At 43.3% G+C, this 12,215-nt stretch overlaps 1 long non-coding RNA gene across 1 annotated transcript; it reads left to right on the top strand.

Moving 5' to 3' along the window:
• Nucleotides 1-9,492: 9,492 nt before the first annotated feature.
• Nucleotides 9,493-11,398, top strand: LOC119715515 (uncharacterized). Its single transcript, XR_005262612.2, has 2 exons — nucleotides 9,493-9,605; nucleotides 10,690-11,398. It is a non-coding gene; the product is annotated as an uncharacterized lncRNA (long non-coding RNA).
• Nucleotides 11,399-12,215: the final 817 nt, after the last annotated feature.

A 12,215-nucleotide genomic window follows, 5' to 3' on the forward strand; every position in this document is an offset into this window, starting at 1 on the left:
GAGCCCCACAAAGGTGTAAGCCTAATATGCTTATCAAACAGGATGCTACTTTCATTCACTTTGATGGGATTCTAGTTCTGCTGAAGCTTCTGTCACTGCTTTATTCACTCGAATAGGTGACTTTTATTCACATGAACACTTCTAGAACACATTACTCACACAAATAGCTCCAGCTTTTTCTTCTAGGCTGGCAGCATCAGCACCAGATTCAGAGACCCACATTTAGGTGATTACAGTACAGGTGCTGTGTGCCTACTCTTCAAGCTCGTGCTGTAGGTCATAGAGAGCTAGGAGTTAATTACTTGCCTCTGCATCAATATCTAGCAGGGCCAAAGGCATCTCCATCTGATTACCGCTGATTGCCTAATGGCACTGAATGGTTAAATCTATGCAACAGATGCAAGCCAGTAGAGCCTAGAGAGGGATAGAACTGGCTAATGATTGCTTGAAAATGCTAAGTATACCTTTTCCAGGAATAAAGTACTTTTTTCCTCTTTCCCTTTCAGAAACTCTACTCGGCTACTGTTATTTAAATAAGTTGTGTTTTTCACGTAACCTAATGTAACTACCAATCATTTATTTTCCTTAGCGTTCAGCCATTTGGATGGGCTCAGTCTGTTTAACAGCAGTTTGTGGAATGGTGTTCATTACCATCACTTGTTTTTTCTAGCATGCTCTTTTTGTCTGTGATGTTTGATACTTTGGAACCTTATTTGATCTGCAATGAATCCACTCAAACCAACATCTAAAAAACATTTACCATCTAATGTGCTAATGAGCACTGAAGCTTCTTGAAAGTAATGGGACTTTCAGTTCTAAACTCTTTCTTCAGAGAATGCAAGTGTTGAATTTTCTATTTTGTCTCAAAAAAAAAAAAAAAAGAACAAAGAAATCCAAAAAAAGAAATACCCTGAAACACTTTGATTCCAAAACATCCACTTATGTCATTCTGGTCTGTTTAATTGACATGAGCTCCATTTCAGGTCACCTCAGGGTTTCTCTGTTTGGATCCACTGCCCTGTGATGTTGTGGTTGTGGAGTCTGATGTGCTTATTTTTTCCCTGGAAAACAGTTTGGCTAGACTGCGCTTCACTGAATAATAAGACCTTCTAATAGATGTTGTTTGGAAAGTGTTGGCCTTCAGAAAGTCCAACCCAAACCAAAGTGTAAATGCTCGTTCCTGTGAATCCAAATGACACGGTAAGAAATTTTAAAATTAGTCACATTTGAAGTTAAATCTATTAGGCACAGTCTTCTGAATTAAATTGATTTTTTTTTTTCTAAAAAACTTGTAGTTTTTTAGAAAAAGTTGTAGCACAACTGGTGACTAGATCTAAGTCCTACACAAAGCATGGAACCAGATTTATCATTGAGGAAATAAAGGATCATTTCCAACTCTTTATAAATGTTACTAAGCCATTTGCATGTTCTAACAAGCAATGTCAAGCTACATTTTAATCAAAACATAAATATCCTTGATGGCACTACAGTAGGTAGCTCCTATAATGTTTTTGAAACCCAAGGTACTTGTAGATTTGAGGTCTTCTCAAATCAGTTTGATAAATTTTAACATATTTTTATGCTGTTTTCCCTTATTAAAAAAAAAAAAAAAAAAAAAAAAAAAAAAAACCCACAAAAAAACCTTAAAGCTACACTTTCATTGAGTGATCAGATGAATCAGTTCAGAAGTGTGAAGTTTTTGAAGTATTGAGAATATTACAGTAATACAAGAGTAAAAGGAAATATTGCTGCTTGCCCAGGCAGAGTGGTACCTAATATTTGTCACCCACAGATTTTTATCCTGAGCAACAAGCATCCAACTTAGCTCTCCCCATGCACTGAGAAGACACGTTCATGGTAATTATCACTTTGGAAATTGTCACTCATGGCCATCTCTTTAAAAGATAGTATAATTACGGAATCATATTACAGATAATGTTACTTATTGGATACTTTTTCCATGAAATCTGTCTGTGAATAGCTCTTCTTTAAGCTTTTTCTCTGTGATACATCATACATCTCTTTGTAAAATACTGTACATCAGATCTGATTTTCCACCTCCATATTTTAGTGGTCTTCTGATTCTAACCACTTCATTATTACATTCTATTTGGAGGATGGTTAGAAATAAAGGTGGGTTTCAGGAAACCTTTGAAAATCTCATTGTCATAAAAAGAAGTTTAAGCGAACATAAAATGTTTCCATATTTCTTAAAATCTGATACTTCATTCTAGACTCTGAAATAATATTATAGATTTTTGCTTGATCTAAGGAAGCTGCTCAGTCTGGAAAAAGTGTCACAAAAGTGCATATGGTAGCCTACGGATTTCCCATGTGAGAAACGAATAAGCTTCTGTGCTGTAGAGCATGCTTTGTGTTTCCAAATTCTCATTTGTACTGTATTATATTAAATCTTTAAAAAATAATCCTCCCAACCAGCATAGTAATTTGGAGATTGAAGCTGTATAGACATAGCTATATACATACTGATTTGTTAGAGAGCAGACAAAATAAATGATACTGCATCAGCTCCTTTTCTCAGGTGCCAAGTGATAGGATGTGAGGCAATGGACTCATGTTGCACTAAGTGAAGTTTAGACTGGATATTAAGAGAATTTCTTTGCCAGAAGGGTGGTTGGGCATTGGAACAGGCTGCCCAGGGAAGTGGTGAAGTTGCCATCCCTGGGGATTTTTAAGAGAGCTGTGGATGTGGTGTTTAGGTATATGGTTTAGCAGGGGAGATCTTATAGACAACTGTCCAGGGCAAACTGGCTCCACAAAGGATAAATACACTCAGGAAACTCTAGTAGAAAGACAACCTGCTCCTTTCCTTCCCTACTTTCCCCTCTTGATCCAGACGGGAATTTTATCTTTGTAATCAGGGCATTTACCTGACAAACTACTTTGCACAGAAGGGAATGCAGTTTGGGGTCTGGAAGATGTCTTGTACCTGAGAAGCATGAAGACTGGAACGAGTGCCTTCGTGTCTGCCACTGCTTGCATAGGCAGAAGCATCTGTTCCTTGCTTCATACCTCTCCCACGGAAGTTTTCTGCTCCCAAAACATCCAAAGAAAAGCTGTTATTGCATGCTGTGAGGACCTCAGATACCAAAACTCTGTCTGTGAGGCACTGGGATAGGCTACCCAGGGAATTAGAGTCACTGTCCCTGGAGTTCTGCAAATAACATGTAGAGGTAGAGCTGAGGGATGTGGTTTACTGGTAGACTTGGCAGTGTTGGTTAATGGTTGGACTTGATGATCTTAGAGGTGTTTTCCAACCTAAATGATTCTATGTACTGGGGAGCTACAAGGATGCTGGAGCACCTTCCTCTTAGCCTCAGGAACTGTGACTATTCCTGGTCACTTGATGTGGCTACATATCTTCCCCGCTTGGCTTCTGCCAGCCTGCCCCTGTGAGATGGGTATCTGCACCAAGATAAAGGATTATATTGGGTATGAAGCAGGTATGGAGGAGCTACAAAGAAGATCACATATGTTGAGTCCTCTCTGGCTTCCCTGTATGGCAGAGTTACTAGTTAACAGTGCTTTGAGCCTCAAAGTAATTCTGGCCAGAGTGTATCTTTCTGCTTAGTTTGAAGGCCAAAGTGAGAATCCACTTTTCTCCTTTTACATTTGTTCCAGTGGCTAATCTTGGCCTCTGTTAGAAGCTGTTTTTCCTACATTAAAATAACCCCTACCTTGGGAAAAGAAAAAAAGGTATTATTTGGAAACAGTTAAATATGATCTAAGTAAAATTCAAAAGTGAGTGAACTGTCCCTGCTCCAAGATCATGTTATTGCCCAGAACTTATCAAGTATTACTGCTTCTGGCAGTGTCTACCCCTGGAATAAAAGGACCTCAATTTAAAGAACACTTAGTTTCTCATATAAACAATGAGATATTAAAACATATATATGAGAACTGAAGGCTCCATCTGTCTTGTAAAAATAAGTCCCACACAGCCACATGTTACTGAACAGACTTCCTGGTGGGAAAGCCCATGTTCAGCTGGGCAGGATCATTTGTCATTGCTAGAGAGGGGAAAGAGACAGTATGTCCTGCTGCCTTTACAAATCTGCCTACATTGCTGAGTGGAGCAGCTTTATGGTGATAGGGGTCACAGCTATCAAAATTTGCAGAGGAATTGAGATTACATCATTGAACTGCTGGCCTTGGGGCAGAGAACAACAACATGCACAAGGCTGCAATTACTTTGAGTCTTTGAAGCACAGGTAATGTCAAGAAGAATGGGTGCTGAGCAAGGAGCATGCGCTCTCTCAGCAACTTGTCCTTCTGTGTGTGCTCTCCATCCTTCCCCCCTCTCCCACACACACACAGTGACTGCATGCCCTTTTGGGAGCTATTCCCCACTGTATTTGTTCAGCACATAGTGGAACAAGGCCTGCCTGTACTGTACAAACAATTGCACACTGTAAAATATAGACTTTATCTTCTGGCACACCATTGCTCACTGGAAAGAGCACGTCACTGTCTTGAAACTATGATACAGCATTGGAGGGACTAAATAGTTAAATTCTCATGGAAGTTGGATGTTCTGCTCAAACGCTTCCCTTTTCCTTTGTTTACAACCTTGCCTTCCTGTTGTATGTTATCCTGTCCTCTCCATCCCCGACTGCTGGCTGCCAAGATGATGCTTGCATTTGTATGGACGTGCAGCTGCTTACCTACAGGAGCAACCCTGCTCTCTGTAGCAAGGTTTGAGGATGCTGAGGCTCATGTGCTCCTCATAGGAAGGAGAACAGTGTGTAGGTTCAACATCCTTGGCCTGTAACCTGAAAATCTGTACCTGTACCTCCTGCTGCTGGGTTCTTCCACAGTCAAAGTGAGGAGCCAGCTACGGCCCTCTGCTCATGCAGCAGGCACGGTAGTGGGTGCATGATTCCAGCACAAGTGCCTGCATGCAACATGTTAGACCAGGTACATCAAGCCAGTGTTTATTGAACTTGGCCAGCTGCAAACAGTAGAGAGAGCAAATTGCTGCTAGCAGGCAGGCTTTCCATCCAGGCAGTTCTAATGCCAAAGAAAAAAGGGGGATGCAAAGACATGTCAGAAATGTGGGAATCATCCAAAATATTGGTGGAGGCAACAGTGAGAGCTGAGCCCAAGCTGGAAGTGTATTTCAGAATGGCTTGGCAGGAGAGGATGGCTGGTGGTGCCGGACCTGCTGCCACCCAGAGCACAGAGGGAGAGCAGGGACCCTTGCCAGGGAGGAGGAGCTTGAGAAACCGTTCCAAAAATGAAATGAGAACTGTAAAAAAGCAGGCTCCCTGATTGGGAAGCCAAGTAATAAAGCACGGGGGTAGCTTAAGCAATAAATGGCTATTGCTCATTAGTTTCCTGTTCATTATTTTTTTGGTTAAAAACAAATGGAGGTTATGGGAAGAAAAGTGGATTTTCTTGAAAGTTCTGTGAAATAGGTGGATGCAAAAAGGGGGGCGGAGTACAGGGTAAGGTTCAGGTTCACAGCAGCTGCTTTCCTGAAGAAGTCAGCTGCAGGCATATATGCTGGGCTGTGGCAGGCAAGGTTCATTGCCTAGGGGCAAATGACTTGTATTACACCAAAGAGGTGGAGTGAAGGATTGGACTCCTCAGCTTGGGTGCAGAAAACTTTAGTGGCATACTTTTCAGGTCTACATCAGGAAACTGGCTGAGGAAAAGAGCTGCCTAAGTCCTATGGCTTCTTGACCTGTTTCATCAACTCCCCTTGGAAAAAAAATGAGTGTCGCCTTTCATAGCAGATCTGTTTAAAAAGTTGCCTGGGAGAGCTCAGTGTCACAACAAAACCTCAAGCTCTGTAATCGGCACTAATATACTGTGCACAAGATTTTTTTCTTTACTCCTGTGACTACATTCAGGGCACATTGTAAATTTCAAGATTGCCTTGAAATAGCAAGGCAATACAACATTTCCAGCCAGATAAATCTGACTGGGGGAAAAAAAATCTGCCCATATTTGGCAGCAGAGTTAATTCATTCCCCAAACTTAGTAGCAACCTGACTAATCAACTTGCACATTCTTGACTACAGGCTCTCACTTGCTTTTAAGGACAGCCTTATCTCTGCAAATTGGGTGATTCTTTGAAGTTCTATATCTAAAAAGGAGAAAATGAACAAGAAAAGATTTATTTCCCTCTTTGTTTACTTGCTAGATATGAGAAACTAACAATCATTTATCTGTCTTTCTTTCTTTCTGGCAGCTTCTTCCTTTCTTCCAAATAATTGACATTATTACACAGACATATCTGTCTATGTAAATATAGACACAGAGCTTGCAGGACAATGGCTCAACAATGCTGATAAAGAAAAACAGTGACAACAGAGCCCAGGCCTTAGTTTTATGGCTTTTCTGTCAATTCTCTTTAGCAATGTATATGCAGGCAGTTACTTGTCAGTTACATTGCCTGTTTTCATAGCTGAGACTTATTTTAATGTAATTAATATAATTTCTGCAAAGCAAAAATGAAAGCATTTCTTTTCACATCTAGGATGAAGGATGTTTATTTAGGAAGATGGGAAATTAGGCAAAGGAATGAATCAGACAAAAAGTTGAAATTCCCAGCTGGGTCCCCCTGTCTCTTCTCAGACATGGAAATCAGCAGAAATGATTATATTTCCTTTAATGAAAGAAAAAGAGTTAATGTTCAGATCAAAAGTATGCCTGTGGTTAGGCAGTGTGATTTAAGGTTTCTGGAATGAGGCAAGTTTGTTGCCAAATATGGGGAATTTCTTCCTAAATTGCATCACAGTTTCTCAGAGAGGTTATTTCCAGTTAGAATGAAAGGGTTAGGTGTTGACTCCAGTTTCTTAAACTATGAAGGCTGAGCTGTGTCAGTGTTAGGCAGTGAGATTTGATGTTTTGCTGTCTTTTAGGTGAAGCCTGGTAGCCCAGGTGAAAAGATGTGTATGTGCCGACTGGTGTGCAGCTTTGCATGCTGACAGAGGTGCGGAGCAGCATGGGTGACACATGGGACACGTTCCCTCACTCTGCACAATTACCCAGGTTAGATTTTTCCCTCTTTCTCTTGGGACCCAGCCTCTGAGTAACTATCCAGAGGAAGAAGTGTCATCTGTGGAAAGTAACAGAAGCATTCAGTGGTACTGATGGAAAAGCATTACTTAAAAAGAGAACTCGGAGAAGAAGACCAAGGCTTGAGTGTGCCAGTGCAATGTGAATGCACGCGTCAAAGACGTGCCGGTCATCATCGTGTTCTTGCATGCATTTAAAAGCAGGCTTGAGCAATATTGTCTCATTTAGGAGTTTGCTCCTCTACTTTCCTGTTGCTGGAGGTAGACTCACACACCTGGAACTATTTCTTGCAGAAGCAGGAAGGCTTCTTTCAGGGGGGCAACAGAGGAGGCACCTCCTGGGGGAGCTCTGCCAGGTAGAGATCTTCTTGCTGTCTGATGTGGAGACAAAGAGGGTCTTCCCACCTAACAGAAAACACCATTTTAAACCAAACTCTGTTTTTGTAACGAAGATGATCAGAGCACTGTGGACTGGTGGAAGCCATGGCAAACAACTGGCAGGTCTCCATCCTTAGGAGTAGACATGAGTGACATACAAACCTGGAGAGCCCAATGGGCTTGTGATTGGAAAGCAAAAGCAGTAGTCATCTGGCAACCTTTTATGGGAGTGGTTTGACAACCTTCTGCAACCTGTCCTGTCATACCTGTGCTTAGGTATCTTGTACAGACATGAATGGGAATTTTATGAACGTGGCTGACAGACAATGAAGTCAGAGGAAATTCTTTCCATTGACTTTATTGGGCTTTAAATCAGGCACCATTATAGCGAGGATTTGCCAAAGTGATTAGTGACTTTGGATTGCCCTTAGCATTTGGGAAATCTCTTTGTGTCAGGGCTCATGTCAAGCACAGTTAATTTTGAGATACATGTAAATAAAACACAAATGCACAAAGTGTTCCTTGCAGAGTTAAAAAGCCCATTTACATGCACCAGAGATGAATCCACTCTTAGCAGAGGAAATTCTGCTGCAGTACAAACTACATCCTAATCATTAAAATGGCATTTGGAAAAACAAAACAAAACAAAACCAAAACAAAAACACTACACTTGACTACAGAGAGTAGAGCAGTGCAGCCAAGAAATGAGGTACATGGACTGAGTATGCTTGCTTTCCTCGGTATCTCTGCATTCCACTGGGTTTAACAGGGACATGTCAGAGTGCAGGCCACTCCGGCAACAGGATCTATTTTTTGCCCCAGATTTTTGTATGGGTGTAGTATTTTTCTGCTTTCTCCACTTTAGCTGCATAGACCTATGTTTCCAGATTTCTTGAGTAAGATTATGCAGCCTGGTGGAAGGGTTTGGTCCCTGCTTTGTAAGAGAGCAAACACCTCTGTGTCAAAAGAAACCCAGGCTGACCATTCTCCTCTGCAGAGCATTGTGTAGAGATCAGGACATGGAAGGGTACATCAATCTTTTTGCAGATCCCACCCTCTACCTACAGAGAAATGTCTCCTGCTGTAGTGACTTGAGTGCCCATGAGACATTAGCTCAATCAAGACCTTGTGAAAGGAGCTCACATGGGAGCCTTGGAGCCTGAAGGGTTATGATAGGAAATCACTGAGTAAATATCCCTGGCTGTTTAAAATGTGCCTGCCTTACTGGCAAAGAATACTTTCCCATAACAGTGTTGGCAAAAGGAAAGGTGTACCTGAGGCTCAGCTGCTGCCTTTCCTTACCTGGGCCCCTGAGGCTGTGGGTTTGCATTACACATCAGCTAATAGGAAGCCCTTCCAAATGATTTTCTTTCCAAAGGCTTCTTGGCTTTTCTTTCTGCCTTGAATTGGTAATTGTCTGGCTAGAGGATGAGAGGATACAGTGGCTGATCTAATGATATTTTTTCTTTTTTTCCTATGTTTTGCAGGGTTGTTTTTTGCCAGCTCCTCCAGCTGAACTGACTCACCCTATGGCAGTTGCAGGTGGGACAAGGGAGGAACGGGATAGCTACTTTCCACAGCAGTGCTCTCACTTATCACTCTAGGTGCAACCTGAAACCAAAATCTTACTTCAAAGAGACTTTTATCAGCCATCTAAACTACTACATCCTGGGTGAGATGCTTCATTTTACAAAAGTTTAACGCCCTGCCCACCTTGGGTCAGGCGCGATCTGCTGAGATCCCCTGAGGCCTGTCCAGCTGACAGCTGCACGCTTTGCCAGGGGGTTCTCAAAGTGATCACAGAGCAGGACATCGGTCAGGTGAAGTGCTCTCAGTCCTGCTGCCTGCTCCTTGTGCTTGCTGCTAGGCTGCAGCCTCGGCCCAGGAACAGGATGTGATATGGACCTGAGCCATGTCCCATACACAAGCATCCTGCATCTGACTCGATAGCAGCAGTACCTGCGAATTGGAGTGTGGTGCTGCCCCATCCCCCACGTGTTTTAAATAATTGGTGGTTTGGCTACTTGTGTGTTGTATAAGGCAGACAGACTCGGTTCTATTCCTTTTCTTTCCCTCTGTGGCCACGTGTCTTCTGCATTTCAGTCACTGCAGGGATCTTGCTTCATCAGTAGGAGAGAGGACTAGTCCCATCCTGACTACCCTATGGTCTGGAAAATGTGGGTGGGTATCCCTTCAGGCTATGGAGCAACCTGGAAATGAGGAAAGGCTGCCGTGGATGTCTCAGTGAGCTCACAAGGTGCAGAGTAGGGTGAGCTGCCAATGTGCGTCAGATGGCGGACATCCCTTACAGTCCTCTGCATGTCTTTAATGGAATTACTTACCTTGCGTGTGCACAGATACTTGGGGCAGACGTGGCCAAATTGTCATCAAGAATAAAGAAATCTAAGATAAAAACAGAACCCCCTCAAAATGCATCAGGATGAGCTGAAAGGGAAATGTTTTGGACAAATAGGCAGAAATTAGCCCCGAGTATGGGGAAAGCACATAAGATTATTACAAAAGGAAGCTGTAGTTGCTGTGTAAGTGCTTTAAATGAATGAAGCCATTGAACTCTGTGAAGATCCTGTTGGTGTGTATTAGGCATATTCAAGGTAAATCTGCCCAGCCTGGCTTTCTCAGGGGAGGAAATAGGAGGAACACTTTGGTTTTAACTATAAAATGGGCTTAAAGATGAGGGGGTATCCAGTTGCCTGGTCTGATCAGGACTAGAATACTTCTGGACAGAAAGGGAACTGTGAGAATTTCATAAAGTAAAGTGTCTGTGAAATTTAACAGCCACTAAGCTAGGGGGCAGCTGAGCAAGAGTTTCTGCACTTTGTTTTAAGACTTAAAAGAAAGAGCTTGTGAAGTGTATGTATGCTTTCAGGCAAAATTCAGTGGTGAAAGTCCAATGCAAACACTAGGCCTTACTTGAGGATTTCATGCCATGGAGGTTAAAGCAACAAAGAGACCTGCTGTATAGCACTACTGCGTAGTGGTGTCTTAGTGAATGTGACTGCCCTCCACCCAAGTAAGGATGAGCATTTCCTACTTCCAAATGGGTCCAAACGAAGCTTACTCTCAGCTTCAGTTCAAGGGCTCCAGTATCAGGGCTAGAAAAACTGGATGTAAGTGTGGTTCCCCTGTGAGATGAGCTAAATAACGCTTCACACAGCAGCTCACGCTTACTTCCTTTTCACCAGCAGAGTCTGGGGGTTGTTCATCAGCCTTTGGAAACTGACTTTTTTTTTTTTTTTTTTGTCAGGTGCGGTACTGCCTTTCTGTCACATGGTGGAAAAAAGCAGAGAAGCTTGTGGTGAGACAAGTTTGAGTGATCCAGTCCCAGACTTGTTTGTTGCTTTCTGCCTGGGAGAGGTGCTGGGGGTGCTGCAGCCTCACCGAGGGACAGCAGCCATCTCCTTCAGCGCCTCTGCATACAGCTTCTTAGAAGCAGCACAAGCTCATGCCTTCCTCTTAAGAAGGATGCCTGGTCTGTCAGCTGAAGGGAGATGCTGAAACTGTGCACACCAGCACAAGTTCCTCGCATTTCTCTGTGCCCTACCTGAAGCTCTGCCAAGCACAAACCTCAAAGCCGTGTCAGCAGCATCCCCAGTGGGACCTGGTACAAGAGCAGATGAGGTGATTTTTATCTCCAAGTCGGTTCACATCAGTGCAACACCCTTGTCTTCAGCTCAGGCTTTGAGCTTACGTAGCTGCATCACTAGAGCAAGCTGAGGTTCAGCTCTCAGCACATGCTGTGCCTGCACAGGGTCCCCAGAGCGTGCACACCACTTCTCTGCTCTCCCCAGCCCACGCTGTCTCTGCGTTGCCAAAGCTGCTCCTCCTCGCCGGCACTGGGAGCGTGCTCCACAGCTGCTCAGATACATCTACGCACACAGCAGCAGGGCAGCCGCTGCGGTACCGTGCACACTGACTCACTGCTTCTCTCTTGCATCGCTCAAACGCCTCTTGTTTCCAGGGGGAACGAGCTGGAAAGAAGCCACCAGAAGAGGAAAGTGCAGGAGATGCAATCCACCATGGTGGATAGATTACTGTGCTGAAAGGTCATTCTTTTTTATTCCCCAGATCTTTTTTTTTTTTCTTAGATCAGGTTAACAAGTGTAATCAACATTTTCCCCCAGGTTCTTGACACAGCCTCAGAAATCTCCACTGCTGCAGCAGCAGCTAGCAGCCAGCCTTTGCTCTGAGCTGAAGCACAGCCATGTTCATTGTTTCACTGAGGTTGCAAACCAGCCTGTGGTTCTCCCCACTAGGAGAAACTCATGTCTTGTGCTTTTTCTCTTCTTGGAGGTGGGACCGTGCTTTGTACCAAATCCGCCCACAGTTTTGCGCTTTTCAGTTTCTGGTGGCACAGCCGTTTGTGCCAAGTGACTTTAATTACTTTGAAAAGTTATAAGCTGCTTGAAATTGAGTTAATTGTAGATCTTTCACTCTAGCCCGTTAGAGAACAACTGCTCTAAAGAACAGAGCCCATGCTGTGTGCAACCTTTATCTTGAACCATAAGAAACAGGAAACCTTTGTGGGTTTTCTTGCAACAACCTGATATTTATAGTTGCCTTCGGAGCAACAGCTAGTGAGATTATGCAGCTATGAACCCCATGCCCTACGGCTCTCAAAGGGGGGAATTTTTTCAGAAGTGCTCCTGTCTGCTTCTGTATGCATTTGAAAGAGAGCCAACTCAATTTGCAAATGGCCCTTTGTTTACCTGCTTTTCTTCCCAGTGGTTTGTCTGTTTTCATCTCCACTAGGGTGCAAGGCAAACCGGGATC

Source organism: Anas platyrhynchos, chromosome 1 (genome assembly GCF_047663525.1).
Source record: "Anas platyrhynchos isolate ZD024472 breed Pekin duck chromosome 1, IASCAAS_PekinDuck_T2T, whole genome shotgun sequence".
In the NCBI taxonomy this organism is placed as follows: Eukaryota; Metazoa; Chordata; class Aves; order Anseriformes; family Anatidae; genus Anas; species Anas platyrhynchos.